Source organism: Macaca nemestrina, chromosome 5, assembly GCF_043159975.1.
Source record: "Macaca nemestrina isolate mMacNem1 chromosome 5, mMacNem.hap1, whole genome shotgun sequence".
Taxonomy (NCBI): Eukaryota; Metazoa; Chordata; class Mammalia; order Primates; family Cercopithecidae; genus Macaca; species Macaca nemestrina.
In genome coordinates this window covers 129,009,566-129,030,657 of record NC_092129.1, presented here as the reverse complement: position 1 = coordinate 129,030,657, position 21,092 = coordinate 129,009,566, and the positions used below count along the sequence as shown (strand labels likewise).

Below are 21,092 nucleotides of genomic sequence, written 5' to 3'. Positions count from 1 at the left end.
TAATAAAAATTAAGGGAAAACAAGCATTTTACAATAGGTCCGTCTTATCTAATAACATCTTACACTTATTCTCATACCTTGATTTTTGATAACTTCATTGCAAAATGGCAGGAGGAGGAAGGGGCCAGTGTTATTTATGCCCCACACCACAGGTAACTACAGTGATTCACTGAAATTGCATGGGGACAGGAGCAAAGCAAATCAGGTCTCTGCTCTTCAACCCAGTCACCATCCCTCTTTGGTAACTTACTGTTTAAAAGGAAATTTTGTGTTTTTGGTAAGGTAGAAGGTGGTTTTGGTAAGGTAAATATAGCAGAAGATATTTACTTGTGATGTGTACTTTATTTTTTAAAAAGTTTATATATTCTAAAATGTTTATTTCAATTTTCAGATATAGGTACAAGGTAAATCTGGTCCAAGAGAAGCATCAGGTAACTTCTGTGGTTTCAATTCACTGGTAGTTTCCCCTTAGTGGAGGGTTCAGCCCTAGGGAGACAGAGAAATGTATGTGGAATACTCTGGACTGCAAATAACAAAAATCTCAACCTAAAATGCCTTTAATGAAACAGGTATTTAGTTATCTCACACATCAGGAAGCCTGAAGGTAGGAGCAGTGGTGGGTGCTTGTATGACTTCCCCGTGACTTGATCCTGTGCTGGTACCCTTAGCAGAGAGGAAAGGGATAGATAGAGTCACAGGCCAGCCCTGGCCACCAGCAAGGCTGACAATGACAGTGTCTGGTTTTAAAATTTTATTTTAAATTTTGCCTCTGTAGCGGGAAGCAGGTGGGCAAGGAATAGTTGGAACAAGAGGTTGGAAACGGGTGTGGGGTGGGCACTCTGCAGTGTCTGCTGCAAGAAGGAAGGCAGGAAGGAAGGCAGGCAGACGGTGAGAGCTTGCCTGGTTCTTGCAGACACCCTTCTTTCCCATCAGGGAGTAGTAGATAAATGTTATGTCTCTCGTTTAACCCTATGTCTTCTGCCAAAAGCGTAAGGGCCATCTGCTCAGGAAAGATCTCTAGCAGGAATGATTTCTGTTTCAAAGTATTCTTAAAAAAAGCTTTTACATGTAGACATTTTCCCTAGATTTTATTCTCACTACTTGTGTGAGAAATTTTGAGAGAACAAAAACGTATATAAATAGGGTATAATAAAAATGAAAGTGATCAATACACTTAGTTTCTAACTTGTTAATTTTCTGTCACTCAGTGATAGGGCTAGCTCTCCCAGCCTCTGTGCCTTTCTCGGTGCTGTCCACTCTGCTCAGAATGCTATTCTCCAACGTCAGTGCTGCCTTCTCTGTGAAACCCTCCCAGGTCTCCCAATCTGTCAACGTCTCTCTGCTCCCCTAGCCTTCGAGGTTTACTTTTCTAATGAGATTCATCAGGACAGGACTTAGCTGTGTATCTGTTTGTTTTCTGTCAGCTTATCATCAGGGACTTACTTATGTGTTTCTACCTCAGGCATTGGGAAATTCAGTGCCTTAATCACAGAAATGCTCCAAAAGCGTATTTTTTCATTAAAAAATAGATTTTGTGTGGAGTAGTTTAGATACGTAACTCCTCAGATATTTCCACATTCTCATTGTGTCTAACCGCTCTGTTTTAGTGCCTTGGCATAATGAGTTATTCTGAGGGCTCGGTGATGACAGGAGCACAGCTTTAGTTTCTGTTTGAGACAGGCGTCTGTCTCGGGAGGAACTCTGCAGGCCACAGACCACAGCTCTGGCCCCAGCTAGGCGTGTTCACATTTGTTTGCTATCCACCTGAGAGGCAGGTGACAGTGCTGGCTGAGTCAGCACATCCTGCTGGCAGAGGGTCAACAGTAGCACAGAAAGATAATATGTCATTAGTCATGTTGACAGAAGGACGTTTCTTCTCCCACTTGTCTATTAGTTGAGGTGTTAATGAGGAGTAAAATGGCCAAAAGGCAGGGAGCTTTCTCTCAAAAGAGACGGCCTGAGCTGCTCACACACAGCACACACAGGATAGGAAGGGTTGACTACAACCTCAGTTGTAACTTTTAAAATACCAATAGCAGCTCTTTATTAGCTGCATACGGTATTCCAGATGTACAAGTAGGCACTTAAACAGATTTTGTCCTGCCCTCACATCAGCCTTATGTGTGAAGTTTTTTAAAAGTCACACTTTACATATGGGGAAACTGAGGCTGAGCACTTTGCCTGGGGACACTCAGCTAGGAAAAACCTGGGCTGGGGTTAAGCCCAGGTCTGCTAGGCGCAGGCTTTTACATGTGAGGTACTAATCTGACAGGCCCTGTTGATTGGGTGGCACCCTTGAAATCCTCATGCAGTGAATGCATATTGATGGCCTGCTGTGTGTCTTAGGCACTGGGGATGCAAAAGTGAATGCACAGTCCCTGCCTTGACACCTGAGCAGATCAGATCGTGGTGAGCCTGTGTTGTGAAGCTAATAGCAAAGTCTTCTTGGAGGTAGAGGGCATTGCATACGCAGGCAGGGGCACCCTAGAGCCAAGTGTTGTTGGAAGCATGGGGTTTAAGAAGATGGTGTCAAGAGATAAGGCCCCATCATGGACAGCCTTGAATGCTAGGTTAAGGAGTTTGGCTTCTATTTTGTAGATAGAGGAGTGTCTTGTTAGACGTAATTTAGAGAGCTCAGCCTAATGGCAGCTTTTGGATGGATTTGAAGGGAACAAGACTGGAGGAGATAGGGTTAATATTTAGAAAGCAAACCAAGGCAGAATTTCGTGACTGACTGGATTTGAAGCCGAGAGTACCGTGGTTGGGGGAGTGAAGGATAACAGTTGAATTATTGGTTTGAGTGACTGGGTACCAGCATTGGAATTTGAAGAAAGAGGGGAAGGATGCTTGTTGATAAATAAAAGATCAAACCTGGTGGCTTTAGTTTTCTCAGTTCAGGATGAGATAGGACACTCTGCTAGGTGAGGGAGGTGGAGGTGGAGCATGGGGTGCCTTGGAGGTAGTGGAGGGGAAGGAATGGGAGGGGGAGCTAATGGGCATTGCTGAGGTTGGCATGAAATTTTGGTGGTGCCAGGCTTCTCATTTTTTTTTCCTCTACAGAGCTCAACTTTATAGGCTTAGGATAGAGAAAGGTGGATTGTGGGTGCTGGTTGTACCTATGGAATAGGAAGTGACTGGACGAGAGTGGGATGGGGCCACTGAGGATGCAGATGAAAAAGTACTTGGGATGCTGTACAGAGAGAGAAGGGAGTTCCAGAAGGAATGGGTGGGCAGAGAGAAAAATGGAGCAGCAGCATAGTGGACTGGGGCTATGGGAGAGGTCATGGCCAGATCCGGGATACTAGAGTTGAAGATTCATAAGAGGAAGCAGCTGTGGGTGAGGCCGTATTCTGGGGTGTGACTCAGGAGTGGACCGTGCGGATTGGAGGGGTGTGGTGGTCATTGCCCTTAAGGAAGCCCAGGAGTTGCTATGCTTGCTTGCTGGGTGAATCAGCTCCATGAGGGACCAAAAAATCAAATACCTGTGGCAGGGCCAAGTCGGCAAATTGTAGGATAGGGCAGGCTAGTTATAGACAAACCTGTGCAAACCGTAGAGTGCATGCCCCCTCTACAGAGGACAGCTGCCCCTGCCCAACTCTACCAGGTAGGAGGTGGGCCTGCTGTTACTGCCTGGCTCTGTGGTTTTCTTTCTTTCTTTTTTTTTTTTTTTTTTCTGGAAATCAGTTTTTATGTGCAGCTTCCTGATTTTTAAGTGTTCAGTAATTAAAAATGGGCAGTTATCCAACAATTGGAACAACGCACTGTGAGCTATAGGAATCAGGTATACAGGTTGGGTTTGACTCTGTGGGCTGCCTGTTTGCACTCTCTGATCTTTGGACACCTCAACAGGTCGTAGGACTGTGGCAGGGAGTAGAGTAGGGAGGTGATTTTGAATTGGATTCTGTAGTCTGGAAACACCTTGCCTTTCTGGTCATCTCATCTGGCTTGAAGGTTTTAAAGATAAGGAACTAAGTAGCTAAATTAGTTTTTCAGTAGCAGCTAATAGGTGATGATAGTAATCTGAAGCCTGTGGCTCAAAGGAACTGCAGATTGTGTTGGAAATTTTGCTAGCTCCTTCTGAAACCCTTGCATCCTTGCTCCTTTCCTCTATACAGAGTGTCCTTTGGCTCTCATGGTTTGTTTCTTGATTCGTACTTCCTCTTTTGCTTATTCACAGCATTTTCTTCTCTACTCCCTTTTCTCTTCATTGCTCATTTACTTCTCTAACTCCAACTCGTCTTTTATAGGATTCACCTCAATTTAGTTGGCTAAAGTAATGTGTAGGTCAAATGATTGTTGTATTGATTTGTTTAGTAAAATCTTGTTTTCTTAGTTTTTAAACTCAGTGAATTAACTGAATTGTTGTTAGTGGTAGTGAAACTTTTTAAAAAAATTAGCAGATTAAAAGGTGCTTACACATACAAATGCATATTTTACCCTTAAATTAATCACTCTGTGGGTTTTACTCAAATTTCAAAACACCATTTAACCTCTTTGGGAATTATCCTCATGCCACCTACACATATCTGTCCATTATTGGTGTTTGCAAATCTTTGTTTCTTTGAAGGTATTTACATTTGATGGTCGAGGCAGACTAAGAACTGAGTCTAAACAATAAGAGAAGTGATTATGAAGTACTGACACAGTGTCTATCGTTCTGCTCAGCAGTGAGTCCTCAAAGTTGGTCCAAACAAGAAGGTGCACAGATGTTTGCAGAGTGAAGCCTGGTCAGAGTATGTGCTACCAGCATAGCTTTGAAAACCTTGCTTCCAGACGTGCTATATTTATTAAGCTAACATTGAATTTTCTTATTTTCAGACATTTTAGTTAGACCTTTGGTTAGTGTTTTGGAGATAAATATGCAATTTCGATTGGCCTTTGAAATGCTAAAATAGACTTTGAAACCTGCATTACTGTCTTTCTGGGCCCGTTGAGCTCTGGATATTGTAGAAGAGGAAATATTAGGGTATGGGCTTCCCTAAGTGTTGATTTTAAAGAATGATGTGCATGTGGCTGTGTGGCGGCAGCATTAGTGTTGAACAACACGCATGCAAACCAGGCTTACCGCCGAGCCTCTTGTGTATAAGGAACCAGTCTGTCTTTCTCTGGCTGGTCACTTGTTGCGGGGAGCACAGCAGTAGTTTGGACTTGATTCTTTATGAGAAGCACGTGGGGAGTTCTTTTTAAAAATATGGATTCTAGAGCCTTATCTCCAGTAATTTCACCCATTATGTTGGGGTGGGGTAGGAGTCGTGAGTGGGACCAGGAGTCTGTAGTTTTAGTTAGTGCCCCAGGTGACTGACGCTCATGGTCCTGGGGCTGCACTATGAGAAGGAGTGGGGCACTGGGCTTTGGGGTTGAATGGACCTAGGTTCATGTCTTATCTCTATCCTCTAATGGTTATATGATCAAGCAAAGCTACTTATCATCTTCGAGCCTCATTTTTCTCACCTTTAAGTGGCAATGATGGTTCCATCAAGCACAGCGTATAGCTCCAGGTCATGAGTTTTTCTTGGGCCCCCTCCTGGACCATTATTTGAGATTTTCTTTTCTCTTGTTCTCTTTTCTCCTCCACTCTAGGGCCTTTTTTCTCCACCTACTTGCGTATGCACACACAGTGAGCGTGTCCTGAGGAGCTAGTACCCAAAGCCTGCCTCAGGTCCAGTTCTCTACTCTTAGGTTATTGAAACATGGTGACAGTTGTTTATAATTTTGTCCTACCAAGACCCAGAAACTCTCCAGACTATAAATTAATTTGGTCTGTGCATGTTGAGTCTGTAGGGAATTAAGGGCATTTGTTTTCAGGGGACAAACTTAAGCAAGTTCTCTCTCCTCCTGCGTTCACTTGTTGAAGATAAGAGTTCACTGTACACAGATAGTCATCCCTGTGAAACTTTTTGTTTTGGCCAATGTGATCTTGATCTTCCTGGAAGATAGGCAGGCCAGTTTTTAAAAATGTTTTATTTTTGTTTGTTTTTAATGCTAGCACTGAAAAATAATACTTTGGTCTTGGCCCATACTGCTGTCAAAACAAAATACTTCCTGTATCCAGGATATAAGTAGGTTTAACAAGTACCCAAGCATGTTGCTGCTTTTAGTTTTCATCTCTCCTTTGTAACTCTTGAAGTGGAATAACTCTGCATTCTTTTCTTGCTAATCACTTAACTTTTAATTGAAAGTTTTGCTTTTATAACGTGAGCTCTTTTGGCAAATGCATGAAGGTGTGTCTAATGTAATTCCAGTTTCAGAGGCACTTTTTAAAAAAGTAAAAGAGGCTTTAATCTTCAATGCTTTTGACACTGGGCTATTTATTAGGTATTTTTAGTTTATAAATTACAGTGAGCGTGGTACCAAAAGGCACGTTTTTTTTTTTTTTTCTGTTTGGTGTATTTCCTGATTCTTGGCTTGGTAATTATATTCAGGATAATTTAGTCTTGGACTATAAAATAGATGTTGGGTCTATATTCTCTACCTACTATACGTTAAAAATTCCGAGTTCATTACATGACAGAATATATAGGTATATTTTAGTATTAGAATTGAAGCCCTTGGTATCTCTGTCAAAAGCTTCTTGAATCTCATATAAAAGAAACATGTAGGAAAGAGAAATCATTGGGATGGAAATGCTAAGTGCTGAGTGACTGTAGAAATCAGTAACAAGCTTTTTTATGTTGCTGTAGAGTTACTCAAATCAAAACAGAGCAATATTTGTAGTTGTGGCCTTTAAACGTAGCTTTCTTACAGTCAGAATATGTAAATCATAGGTTAAAGTTTCTTATTCAAGATGTTATATATTTTCTAGGATACTTTGTAAACTGAATATTTCTTTCAAAATAACCCCATGGAGGGCTAGAGGGAAGGATAAAAAATCTGCATAACACCTCTTCTTTCCTTGTATTTCTGATTCCTCTGCAACTTGTGAAGACTTTCATATATGCCGAACAATCTGAAAGTCGGAACCTCTGCTAAAAATCCAGCTGTCTTCCCCTTTTAAAACATTTCAACACGTTGGCTTCACTTAAGACAAAGAAGATAGCCAGAATTTTAATTAGTGGTTCAATTTGTGAGCTGAAAACGTTCATTTCAGCTGATATTTTTGAAAGAGATTTTTGACCCCCAATTATGGACATGATATTGACGCCCTTTTAAGAAACTTTGACAAATACAGAAATGTTTAAAGACATAGAAGAAAAAGTCACCCACAATCCCCACCTAAGATTACAGCCCCTAATTTCAATCCGAGATACTGGTTGTCTGATGACCCACTTGCATACCACCTAGCTGGCTCCCTCCCTCATGAGCCCTGGGGCATCCTTCACCCAAGCATCATAGCTGCCGTCTGGCACTGTGCATATCTGGCATGCATGTCTTTTTCTCTATGGGATTCTGAGCTTGAGGGAAGGGACTATCTTCATTTTTTTTTTATTTTAAAAAAATTATATATTGACAGATTATAGTTGTATATATTTGTGGGGTACAAAGTGATGTTATGATTTTTTAATACAATGTGAAATGATTAAATCAAGCTAATTAGCATATTGCCTCAAATTTTTAACATTTTTGTGATGAGAACATTTGAAATGTTCTATCTTAGTGGTATCAAAATGTACAGTACTCAGTTATTAGCTCTATTCACCATGCTGTGCAACTGACCTAAATAAATCAAACTTATTTCACCTAACTTAAACTTTGTACCCTTAAGAATGAATGGGGATTATCTTTGTACCTGCTTAAGAATGGAGATTATCGTTTCCCCATTCTCCTCACCTCCAGCCTCTGGTAACCACTATTTTACCCTCTGCTTCTATGAACTGAATTGTTTTAGGTTCCACATGCTATAGGCATAATGGGTTAAGACATATGGTACTTCTCTTTCTGTGTTTTGTTTATTTTACTTAGCATACATAGTGTTCTCCTTGCTGCAGATTGCCTCAGTTTTTGTATCCCTAGAATCTAGGGTAATGTAGGTACTAAAAAAATGATTAAGCTACATCCTATGCATTTTAAGTTCATATCATTTAATTGCATAAGGCCAATGCCATGTGTGCTGTATGATCAACACTTTTTTTGAAATGTCTACAAATATTTTAAAGAGCATTTTATATTTTGCATGTGTAATGTGTAATATATGGACATGGTAAGACATGAATACAGCACAAAAGATGCACATACAATGAAAAGTGGGTTTTCTTTACATCCCTTTCCCAAGTCTGTGCTTCCTTTCTAAGAAGAAGGCCACTCTTTTATTACCTTTGCATCTTTCCAGAGATGATCTGTATTAATGCTTATATACACACGCGCTGTCTTCTAAAAATATCTGCCTTTGGGATGTAGGGCAATGGTAGACATGTGAATGATATGGCTCTTTTGGAAGTCATTCTGGCCTTATCTATTAAAATTAAAAATCAAGCCTAATAATTCCAGTTCTGGCATTCTGTTTTATAAATAGAAATACCAGTGTATCAAGATAGAAATGGAAGGATTTTTGTATCAATAGTGCCTTTTTTTTTTTTTGTGGTGGCAAAAAAGAAAGGAAAAAGAAAAAGGAAATACAGTGAATGCCTGTCAATGAAATTGTTGAATAAAATGTGGTACACACATACCATGACTATGGTGCAGTCCTTACAGAATTAAATAAAGTTTTATTATTTGTCACAGAAGAACTTTCTTGGTACATTTTTATATAAGAAAAGAAAGGCAGATAAGATTCCTTGAGATTCTGTTTTTACAAACAATGCTAAATTCTGTATGTGACTGGATGTTTATGTATGATGGTATGAACATGGAGAAAGATAACAGGGGAAAGGAGTTAAGTAAAAAATGCATTCTAAATTAAAATTCTAAAAAATGTGCCCTTGAATCTTTTCCAGAATAGGCATCAAGGTAGTTGAAGTGATTTGCCAAATCTACTTCCTTTTACTTCTAGGAAATGGTGGTGGATACTTAACCTCATTTAATTTCATTTCATAAATGCTTTTATCTTTTGGGGTGTGAATTACTCAAGGCAGAGCATAGGAACTCATGTAGAGTAGCTAAATGCTTTGATACAATGAATGCACCTTGGGTTTCAAGTTGTCAGGGAGGCACTGACCCTCATAAGAGTACAGGACTGTGGGGGTCACAGCACAGTTAACTGCACTGCAGGCTGAGAGACTGGAGAGGTGGTAGCACTGACCCATGTGGGGGTGATCAGAGCCTAAGTTAAAGCTCCATGGGATCGGAAACTATAAATGCCAAGAGCTGTGGAAGAGAGAGAGGCAATTTAGGGTCAGATGATAACTTGAGTGTCTTGTCAGAATGGTGAATTAAGTGGCAGAATGATGCAATGATGAAGGGAGGCATTTTGGAGAAAGGAAGTTCGGATATCTTTTCTGGATTTACATCCTAACACAGCCCTTTGTTGCCCATCACATTTATCTTATGATCCTTATGATGTATGCTTCTGGCAGGTAGAATAGGGAGGAGGAGAAAATAAATGTTGTTTAAGGGGCTTGAAAAGCAGTTGAAGAAGACATTATGTTCCTACCCTCTTTTCACAGAAGTGCCTAAATACTTACTAAGTGAATACATAGTAAGCCCACGGGAAACACCTAAATTTCTGTTAGCAGAAACTTAAATTATTTAGTCTTGGATTGAGGAGGTACTTTGTCTGCTTGGACATCTGTAAAGGAGGAGAAAACCTCTACTTTCTGGACCACAGGATTGTAAAGTCAATTGGAAAGGAAAAGAGCACATTGAAGACTGTATATGTATTTGAAGGATGTATGCCGCCATCCTGTCCACCCATAAATTCACCCTTCTCTATTCTATATAAACTTATCTTCAGTTAAAGATTTTTTCTAGTTTGTTTATTTTGTCTGATTATGCTACCACATTTCACCAAAGTCCTTAAAATGTGCTACCCCAAATGAGATTTATTAGCAAGGGCAGAGAACTGTCACTCCCCTCATCCTGGGCTTAATACTTCTATGAATGCGGTTCTAGAGCATGTGAATACGTATGTGTAATTATTGGATTCATATTGAGTTTCTAGTTCAGTTAGTATGTATAACTCTTGGATTCACTCTGACTTTCTAGTTAAATCCATCCCAGCATGTTCATGCATGCTGCCTTTGGGCCAGATCTCCATGATTCTGTACAGAATGTTAGGTTTTTTGGATTTAAATGCAAGATTTCACATTTCTCAGATCTAAATTTAATTTCATTAGATTGGCACATTAGCTTCATTGCAACTGCCTTTCAAGAGATCTTTTTCCACTTGATTTTCATACAACTTACTGGCTAGTTTCAGGAACCCTGAAAATGAAATAAACATGTCATCCAATGGAAAGAAATAAGAGCTGGAGACTGAATTCAGACTTCTGCCATTTGCTAGCTGTATACTCTTCAGCACGTTAACTTCTTTGAGCTTCCATCCCCATATGCTTTCCTAGCTATGAAGTGGAAAAAAAAATCTCTATTTCACAGGCTTGTTAAAAGGGTAAGGTAAGTCAGTGTGTGTACAGCATCTAGTATGGAGGTTTGCACATGGTAGGCACAGTGCTGGTCAATATCAGTAACTCAAATTCACAAGTTAAACTATGGAACAGTGTGAAGCCCTGAACCATACTCTCCAACAAGCAGATCATCAGGTCACGAGCCCACTAATCAGCATTCTGTGAATCGACTTTGATTGTTCAACAAGTTTTGAACCTCTCCGCCCCCATTTTATCCTTCAGCCCATGTTTCTCCATTGTGTTCAGGATACTGTAAGAGGGTTATCAGGTTATCACCTACCTTAGTGAATTCCAGATGTTCTGTTTAAGGACATAGGAAATTATTTGTGATGTAATATATGTAATAAGATATTGAAGTCTGTTAGAAAAATGGGAACATTTTTCTTTCTTTAGTTTACTGGTATTTGAAGTATTTGAAGTGTACATGTAGTAAAATTAAAACTTGGTAAATATTTTTAAAAAGTGAAGCAGATATGACTAGGGGAAAAAAGAACAGGGCCACACACTAGAATGTCGATACTTACTATGGGGACAATATGGGCTACTACTGTAGTACTCCACAGTGCCAGCGACATAGGAGGATCTCAAGAACCTGTTGACTTATTTCTTCTCTATTCAGGTACCACAGCTTGTTCTCTCTTTATTATTCCAGAGAGCACTTATGAATATGTCACTTACACCATGCTTTCTTTGAAAAATTGAAAGCAAAAAATTATTTTTTTCCTTTATGCCTATTGTAATATGCAGGGTTCATTGTTCAGCTCTCATTGCAGAAAAGCATTTGTGCTAATGCTTACATGATTTGAATGCTTTGTGGGTTCTCATGTGTCCACCTTGGATCTTGAGCAACTTGCCTTGCTAGCATCTGCTTTCTCTCTAAGGACAGAGCTGTGTATGACTTTTCTGGGCCCTAGCATAGGCACTTTGCCTTTATGGTCTCCTTTCTCCATTAAAAAAATTTATAGGTTATATTTTATTACTGCACTAGTCAAATATTCTTTTTACATATTATTATATTTATTTTTCTTTTGATTTCAAAAGAAATGAAAACATTTTTTGAAGACCCTGAAAAGTATCATGGGCCCTCAGCACCGTGTCTTCTCTGCCTAATGGCTAAGTCACCTGTCTCAGGGACTCAGGAGTGCCTGTCACGGAGGGCCTCCTCTGCACACTGAGGCGTGCATGATTTATGATGGCAGTGCTTCTCTGTTTTTATCCTCATTTGCTCTTAGAATATTGGATGATCATGATTATTATCTGAGAAGTAATCACTTGCGTTTCTCCTCTTAATACATTTTCTCTTGTCCCCTTCCCAGATTATTGTTCTCTGGTAGCCTTCCTCAGATTCTTAGAACTCCTGCACTATGAAAGATGGCTTTAAGGGAATTTTTTTTCGGCAACTGCTTTGTACCATTTACAGATGCAACATTGTGAGACTGACTTTGGAAAGGACCTGAAGGTTAATGCTTTGCCTTCTAATGCTAATAATGCTAGGTTTTTTTTTTTTCCCCTTTTCTTTTTGTTTGTTTCTCTTTTTTTTTTTAGTGTGGTGAGGTTGTTATGTTCTTTTGATTTTTGAATGGGATCAGTCAAAAGCATTTAGGCATTGTCCGTGGTGATTTTGAAATAAAACTTGTTAAAGAAAATATAATTACTGTACTTGTCACGTGCTGAGAGACAGTTTCTCTTTGTTGTTACCCTAGCTGTGTATTTCTAGGTCCTGTAAGAATAGCTCCTCCAGTGTTAAAGTGTCTGGTGGCTAGAAGGGAGTACAGATCCTTGACAAGAAGAACATAGCAATCGAGGGAGGAAAATTGCAGAGGAGTTGGGGAGGATACAGCAATAGCAAAAGCTCAGATGCCAGAGAGAGACCAAGGAACTTGGTTTATACTTGCTTCTTTAGTGTTTAAACAGATGGGCAACTCTGAAATAAAGGTCCACATGAAGCCAGAGAAAGTAAATTTTAATGAAATACACCCTTGGAAGGGAGGAGGTCAGGGAGAAGTAATACAAGGTTTATTCCATCAACGTTGCTATAGCCTAACCCAGGAGGATAGCTTTAGCATTTTGAGAGCCAGGAAAGTTGCTGGCATTTCCATTGTCTTCATAAGTTGTTGGCATTTCCATTGTCTTCATAAATAAGTGACTTGAAGCAGTGAAAGCATGTCTTACTAAAGGTTGTTGGGGAGGGTCAGTTTTCCAGTGCTCATATAGTTGCTGGGCTTTAGGCCAGGCCCTGATAAATGTGTGGACAATGAAGTGGTTGGTTCACGTTTTGACTGTGGTTCACGTAGGATTACCAGACAAATGGCCACCTCATCTGTCACTGGCAAAAAATTGAAATCTCACTGACTGTAACTAAATTCTCTCTCACTCAATTGTTTCCCGCTCTTGGTCCTGTTGGAATATGCTCCTTCATAATATGGGGGAAGAATAGCTACATAAAGAATTCAGTCTCTGTGACTGTTTACAGACATTTAACCCCGATGTATATTCTTGGGAGATGTAGGCATATTCCCATGAGTGAGGAAGGCTGAGTCCAGTTAAGGTGCAAGCCCTCCTGTGTCCTGGAAAGTGTCATCAGAGCAAATGCTGTCATATGATACCATCCTTATGGCTCTTCCAGCTGAGCCATCACAAATACGCAAAAATAGCTTGGATGCTTGGACACATCTCCCAACTTTAAGCTATTAGGGTTTTCAAAATTCTCCAGGTCCCTTGATCCTCACTGTGACTCTGGAGTGTAAGTTTTGGGTAGGTTGCTATTGGTCTGAGCCTTTCACTCAGACACGTCATTACCAGTCACATTGCTATTCTTGTCTGTGAGACTTGTTTTTTAAATTTAAAAAGAAAATAAGCTCCTATTAGTGTGGACTATATTGATAGGAATCAAAATTTCATATTTAAAAGTTCTTTGTAACTCATGAGGGGAGTACGTAAACTCCCTTATTAAAGAACTTTTCTCCATTCTGTAGGTTGTCTGTTTACTGTGTTAATAGTTTCTTTTGCTGTGCAGAGGCTGTTTAGTTTAATGAGATCCCGTTTGTCAATTTTTGCTTTTGTCACAATTACTTTTGGTGTCTTGGTCATGAAATCTTTGCCTGTTCCTATGTCCAGAATGGTATTACTGAGGTTGTCTTCCAGTTAACTTGAATTTTGGATGCTGTTTTATGATCCCAGAAAACCTGAAGTTTGCTTTTCTGCTTCGTGCAAATGCTGTACTTGGTGCTAATTATAGGCCAAAATGCATATCAGGTGCTGTTATCTAGGAACCTTGGTAAATTTTGAGTAGGAAGAGGGGAATGTGCATGGAAACTGAACTTGCAGAATCCTAGGGTCAAGAAGGTAGTTTGTAGATCAACCATCCAGTTTTTCAGTTCCTTTGATAAAACCATACTAAGGGGTCACCTGGCCGGTACTTGAATGGGGAATTCACTGTATCCCCAGAGGACCCTGACCTTTTAGCTCACTGTGTAGGGGAACATTTTTCTTTCTTTAGTTTTCTGGTATTTGGCCATGCCAAGCAAGTCTGATTTTTTCACCATGTGACAGACTTTACATATTCAAAGGACATTTGATGTTCCCTGCAAATCTTCTCTTCCATATCTCAATATAGCCTTGCTGTCCAGGTGTGTTCCGGTGTGTGTTTCAGTGTCCTCTGCACTACTTAGTGTTTCTGGTAAACCATGCATAGGGAGAGAGAACTGAATTTTTCTTTGAAATTTTGGTCATGTGTTTTTTAGGTATACTTCATAATGGCAGTAGGTTCCAGGTATTGACTATGTAATGATGGAGGTATGCACTTTGGATGTTCTTGTAGGTCTATGCAAAGGAATAAATCTTTGAAAAGTGACCAAGTTATCAAATTTGCCTGTCTTGCCTTAAAGATGTAATTGTGTAAGAGCCTGCTAAAGTGGGCAGTGGTCAGTCCTGCTAGAGCCTGGGTGCCATGTCAGCCCCTCCCTCTCATGTTCTGCTGCCACTGTTTTGAAAGTTAACACTGGGAATTGGCAGAGAAGTCATTGGTATGGGAAATAAGGGATTTTATAAACATTATAAGTGTGCTTTGGGTTCCTGGAGTTGTAGAATCAGGGAAAGGGGCCATCTCCAAAGTTGGTAGTGCCTCCCAGACTTGGCTGCTCATGAGAGTCACCAGAGAACTTTGTAAACTGCAATGCATTGCCTCACTGCAGACCTACTGAGTAAACTCTGAGGGTGAGGCCCAGGAGTCTGATGATAACGCAGCAGGTTAAGAACTGGTTTGCAGGCGTTAAGTGGGGAACAGGTGATGGTCCAGCTTTTAGAGCCACAGACTAGGTAATCTTTAAGCTACTCTCTGGTTCTGAAATTACAATTTTTATATCCTTTTGATTGTTCTTTATGCTGTCTTTTTATGGTGTGTGCTTTTTTATTGCCTTCTTTTTCTGTTGCTGTGTTCTTTCACTTTCCTTCTGTGGTTATTGTTGGCTTGTTTTACCCATTTGAGTCACTTACTGGCTGAGTGTCCTCAAAGATTTTTCAAGCAGAAGAATGGCATGATCACAGTTTTCATTCTTGTCCTTGCTGGCCTGTGATGACCATTTTTTCTTCCGTCTTTCTAGTGTGTCTAGAAAGAACACACTAGATCAGAGCATCCTTTTGCTAGGGCTTCCACCTATACCTGCTAGCACTCTGCCTACACATGGGCTTGCTGAGGCATGATCTTTATGTCTCTTCCACATATCTTTTTTTTTTTTTTGGACTCCTGATCACAACTGTCTGGGTGTTGCTTTTGAAATGGATCTGAATTTTTAATTTTAACCCTAAAGAGGCCATGCCTTCTTTTTTTTTTTTTTTTTGAGACGGAGTCTCGCTCTGTCACCCAGGCTGGCGTGCAGTGGCCGGATCTCAGCTCACTGCAAGCTCCGCCTCCCGGGTTCACGCCATTCTCCTGCCTCAGCCTCCAGAGTAGCTGGGACTACAGGCGCCCGCCACCTCGCCCGGCTAGTTTTTTGTGTTTTTTAGTAGAGACGGGGTTTTACCGGGTTAGCCAGGATGGTCTCGATCTCCTGACCTTGTGATCCGCCCGTCTCGGCCTCCCAAAGTGCTGGGATTACAGGCTTGAGCCACCGCGCCCGGCGAGGCCATGCCTTCTTACAACCCAGAGCCTAAGTTTGGTTTATGTTAATAGACGAACCTCCCCAGTCTTTCCAAGCCAGCTTGAAATAATAAAGGATGTCTCACTGCACCCTCCAAGAGAGACCACAAAAGGAGAACAGAGAGCCCCTATTACTCTCCATTGATAACATATTAAAAGCTTGTATTTGATAAGGTGCCCTGTTCTGAAGGTGCCCATGTACAGTCAGGCTCCAGCATTCATGTCCATATCATCTTTGAACTGTTTCTCAGTTAGCAAATCTTTACTCAACTCAGAGCAACTGTAGGACAAGTATTTGGGAAAAGGGGGATATCTTCTTTTATGCAAATGTCAAGAGTGATTGACTTTTTTCATCATCTTAACCCAGAGTTCCTCAACCTTATTTTCATTAGATCCCCCTCCGTGCCTCTTTAGACATACATTTTGTAATCTCCCCTTCGATTATGAAATCTTAACACCACTGATAAACTATATATCTGCATGTATACTGTGGCCCTTTGAACAAACACAAACATTGTAATAGCTGAGACTTTTTTTTTTTTTTTTAACACTCTTCCTCCCCCCATTAGTTTCCCTTTCCTGGGTGACTATAGATGCCTCTATTGTAAATGCATGTTTTAACCCACCTGCCCAACCCTGGCCCAACTTGCATAAGGTATATTTAAGCCAAGTGATTCTAATGTGCATCCAGGCTTAGGACCCAGTGATCTTACCCACTGTTTCCAAAACCTGGCTTGATCATAAAAATTAACTGGGAACATTTGTTAAACAATCATATTCCCAAACCCTTGTGCCTGGAGATTATGCACTGAGAATTCATATGCTTAACAATTGCCTCAGTAATTCTTAAAATGTGGCAGATTTGGTTCTTTCTGTTCTGACCCAAAAGCTGCTCTCTCTGCCCATTTTCCAGCCTAGAGGTTGTGAGGGTGGGGAATGAAGTTGCTTACAAAGCATATATATATTCTGAATATCCTGAGTTGGAGCTTAAAGTGAAACCGAATAGACACTTTCACACACACAAAAAACCAAAAACCAAACAACAACAACAACAAAAACCCATTGAAATAGTGTCATGTTACTTCACTGGACAACTGGCCTTGAATATCTATTGAGTAGAACTGTAGCGGGTATTCTGAGGGATGCCTTAGTGTGTATAATATGGTTTATTACTACAGGGGGCTCATTAATCTCTTGAAGGAGCAGAGACAAAATGCATTGGAGGATCACCTTAATTTTGCCCAGGTAATTGGGTAAAGGCCTCAGAGAGGTCATGGCATTTGAGAATGAGTAAAATGCTGCTGGCTGGGGAAAGGTTGTTAGGAACAGGAACGGCATAATGAATAATGAATGATTCACTGGTGCCAGAACATGGGGTGCATGGGCCTATGGGTGTGGGAAGTGAAGTCAGAAAGGTCACGGATATTTGTGGGACAGAAGTTAGAAAGGACACTAGACTTGAAGCCAGAGAGGTTTGTTGAAGGTGTGGCTCTGATACCTTCCATGCCTTGTCTTTCAAAGTTCAATTTGTGATAATGATTGCTCACTGGGCAGTTGTGTTGGTAGCGTAAGATATGAGCAAGCATTTTATAAGCTCTCAAGACCTACAGAAATGTTGATGGTGTTATTTATGTGCAGGTCATGAGGGCCCTGAATATGGAGCTGAGGAGCTTGTGCTTTGTTCTATAACTAGTAGATAGCCATTGGAAAGCTTTGAGAAGGCCTGTTTATGCTGCATTAGGGACTGAGCAGACGTTTACAGGCTTACTTAAAGACTTAATCACAATCTGTAATGGTCTCATGCATGCGGAAGTGCATTCTGAACTTCTAGCTCTGACCTACAAATGGATGTTTGGAATAGAACCCATTGGAGAGTTGGAGGCCCTTAGTTCAAAGGCCAAAAAAAAAAAAAAAAAAAAAAAAAGGGTAATTTGTCTTACCTGCTTTCCTTTCTTTTCATAATTATAGAATAGAGAATCACAGGCTGTTGATGCTGGAAAGGAGCACAGAGGTCTAGTTGAGTTCATTTACCATCTTGGGTGCTCAAAGCTTTGCTATTAGTTATTCACAGGGCTAGGACCTGGGAGCCCTGTCACAGGGCAGCACCCATCTGGTTCTGAGCCAGGCAGGCTAATGCTGGAGGGGCTGGCCTAGCCAGCCTTGTCTCCATTTTCCAATGTGTACAACTGTTTCTCCTGGGCAGGATCTAGGCCTCCTCTCTTGCCCTGTGTTCCTTTTATGCACAGTTTAGGTCCACCCTTCATTCAGTGTTGACTGACTTTGCACTGTCTAAGTTGCTGAGCCTCCCTGAACTCCTTCCATTCCTTTCATGTATGTTTTAGCTCACTTGTTGCTTTGGTTTGATGATTAGTATGAAAAACATTTTTTAAAATGTACATGCCATGTTTGGATAGTAGCTCGAATACTTGGTAGATTGGGTTGCTGGACTTGTTAATTAGTCCTGAGACCCTTTAAACATTTGGTCCCTGTGGTCTGTCGATTTCTGCGTACAATATCTTTTTGTTTGTGGTCCTTCTCTGTTTTTGAAAATGAAAGAAGTCTTAAAATGTGTTGGCATGATTCTTGTTTAGCACTTAGCCTCATCCTACCAGTATACTCCAAGGGCAACAAGGTGTTATCATTAGATCTAATATTTTTGCTCTTGAAAAGTTTGGTGACTTGGATATATAGGAAGATGTGGTATGTGGTGGGTTTAATAGTAATAATTAAGGCTAACATATATTAAGCATTTCTCATGTGCCACATACCATTCTGAAAACCTGTATTCACTGTATTAAGTAACTTGTATGAGGTCACACAAACAGCCAGTAAATTGTTGGGGAGTTGGGATTATAGAGTTTGGGCTCCACAGTGCACCTTCTTTGCCTTAGTCTTCATAGTAGAGATGCTGGGACTTTGAACATGAGTCTGAATGCTGGCGCAGACACGTCGATGTAATCTGGACCCAGGCATGTAATCTCTCTGTGCTTTAGTTGGATCATTTGTGAAATCAGAGTAACTGCCTGGCTTAGGGTTGTTTTTAGGGTTCAATGAGATTATGTATGTAGAGCCCCTGGCCTAATGTCTGCCACTTGAGAGGCATTTCTCATTATTTTGGAGATGTTCTTGTAAAAAGTAATGTTGTAAACTTTTTGAAATTGGACTTTCAAAATCTGTCTAGTAATAAATCATTTTAATGTTAAATTGCTGTCACTCACGCATATGAGATATTCTTCATTAAAAGAAATCTTTGATGAATCATGGGCCTGGAATATCAGGCTGTGGAAAGTGCTTTCCAGAGAAAAAGGGGCCCGTGGTACCAGGACACGGTATCTCCCTGGTTGGTGCTAATGATATGATATAGTGAGTCATGACATGGGTGATCTTGTTTCCTTTTATTATACAAATCTGGGTAAAAAGTTGGACTCTTAGCTAGGAGTAGGAACCTGGGGAAGTGGTAGCAAAGAAGCTGTTGGGACACTGAGCTACCTCAGAAAATTGTCCTGGGAGCTTACCAAGAACAGATTGTGCCCTTTGGTCTGAACACCTGGGAGATGTTGCTTGCTTCCTGGTGAAGGAATGCTGTTGCTCTTAACACTTTACTTTGGGATTATGATTGGGAGTTTCCTACAGAATTCCTGCATTCCTCTTTTCTTGAATATTCTTTTTGGTTGCATGTCACAAAGAGAGGTTTCTGACTCAGAGAACCCTTGAGGTGATGTGCTGAACAAGGTACTCACTAGATAGTGTTTCTGCAGAGGAACCAGCTGGTCAGCAAATACAAGCACACCACCAGAGTGTATTTTAAGAGCTGAGTTGCAATGAAAGAACTGTGTCCTTAGATGCTGTGGTAGTGAGATGGCTCATTGGGTGGCCTGCGGGTCACTACCCAACATTTCTGCACATTCTTACATTAGACAAAGGCCAGGAGTGTTAGTTGGCTTACCTAGGTTGTTGGTAAACAGTAGAAATAAAATGTAAAGACTGTCTGTCAAAAGGAGCAGTTTTTAAAGTGGCTCTGAAGGAGCTTTGCCTTTTCTTGTCACAAAGAAAGCAGACTTGTTAGACGTTAACATCTCATCGGATGTAACTTCAGGACATGGGAGCTGAGTAGAATTTGTTGGATACTAATGGTCTGCCTTGTTCCTTAAACAGTAGGGGGATTCAAAAACTTTGCAGTTAGGCCTTGTCTCTGTGGTTCTTCATCTGGATTAATATTAGAATTTAATATTTAAATTCTGTTTGTGGAGCCAAAATGTGGTGATCAGCATGAGATCTGTTTTGTGTTTGCATAACTGTTTGTGAGTTGCTAGGGAATATACTCTCAGTTTTTTCCATCTTGCCTTTTTACTTAACTATTTTGGTAAACCAGTAGAAAACTGTGTGAATTTAGTGTGTGTGAGAAGTTTAAATATAAGAGAACATTTATTTTCAAGGTACAAGACTGCCTCTTACAGGAGCTGTAAACACTTCGGGTTTTGCCATTATCTTCAGTGGCATTATTCAATAATGCCATTATTGCAATTAAAATTGTGTGATTTTATTATGTTGGTGCAAAAGTAATTACGGTTTTTGCCATTATCTTCAATGGCATTATTCAATATTCCATGGCATTATTCAATAATTATTCAATAATTTTCAATAATTTTTGAATAATGCCATTGAAGATAATGGCAAAAACCGTAATTACTTTTGCACCAACATAATAAAATCACACAATTTTAATCTTAAATTTTGATTATGGAAATGCCACAATATATGTTGTAGCTTACGTATATTTAGAATATGTTACAAGATGTTTGGAGGCAAGTTAAGCCCTTTTCCACTATTAAATTCTACAGTGGTTATAATTAGATCATTATGTTTCTAAATACCTGAAATCTGGTTAGGGCCTAACAACCTGAACAAATGGCATTAAACAGTCAATCCGGTTCACATGACTTCTTTGTAAACGCAAAAAGCTAAGTTGCATATTTAAATTGTTTGGAATCCTGTGAGATTTCAGTATGTACGCATCTGATGCTTGGGTTATTTGTTCTCCTAGTGTTTGCTGTATTCTATTGCTTGACCATACCTTGCCGCCCCTTTTGGAAAAGTGCTTTGGCATTCCTTGAAACAAAGTTTCCAGAATAAATATAGCGATGTCATGGTTACCATTGCTGGGCTTAATCCGTCTTGCAGTTTGTTAAGAGATGAATTCTTGGCTGCATTAAGTTGTATTAACTGGTTAGTCAGGTCCCTCCCTGACCCTTCAAGATCTCCTGATAATGGTTTAAAACAGTTAGGTCATCTTCAGCATTACTCAGAGTAAGAGATAAAGTCCTTTTCTTTCCTCCATTACTTACAATTTGTATGCACTCAAAGTGCCATTAAATGTTGTCTTAGAAAGTTAGGGGCCATTCTTGAGTGATTGTAATCTGTCAACTCAGATTAATTTTTGAAGTACTATGTCAATGCCT

At 40.2% G+C, this 21,092-nt stretch overlaps 1 protein-coding gene and 1 long non-coding RNA gene across 3 annotated transcripts in view; one reads left to right on the top strand and one right to left on the bottom strand.

Annotated features, from left to right (window-relative positions):
• Positions 1 to 21,092, top strand: part of LOC105490836 (leucine rich repeat containing 1) — a 129,585-nt gene that overhangs the window by 14,148 nt on the left and 94,345 nt on the right. The gene's annotated exons all lie outside the window — the stretch shown is intronic.
• On the bottom strand, positions 350 to 19,263 carry LOC105490835 (uncharacterized). The gene is made up of 3 exons (XR_011623642.1): positions 19,149 to 19,263; positions 17,574 to 17,626; positions 350 to 486 (listed from the first exon to the last, which is right to left on the bottom strand). It is a non-coding gene; the product is annotated as an uncharacterized lncRNA (long non-coding RNA).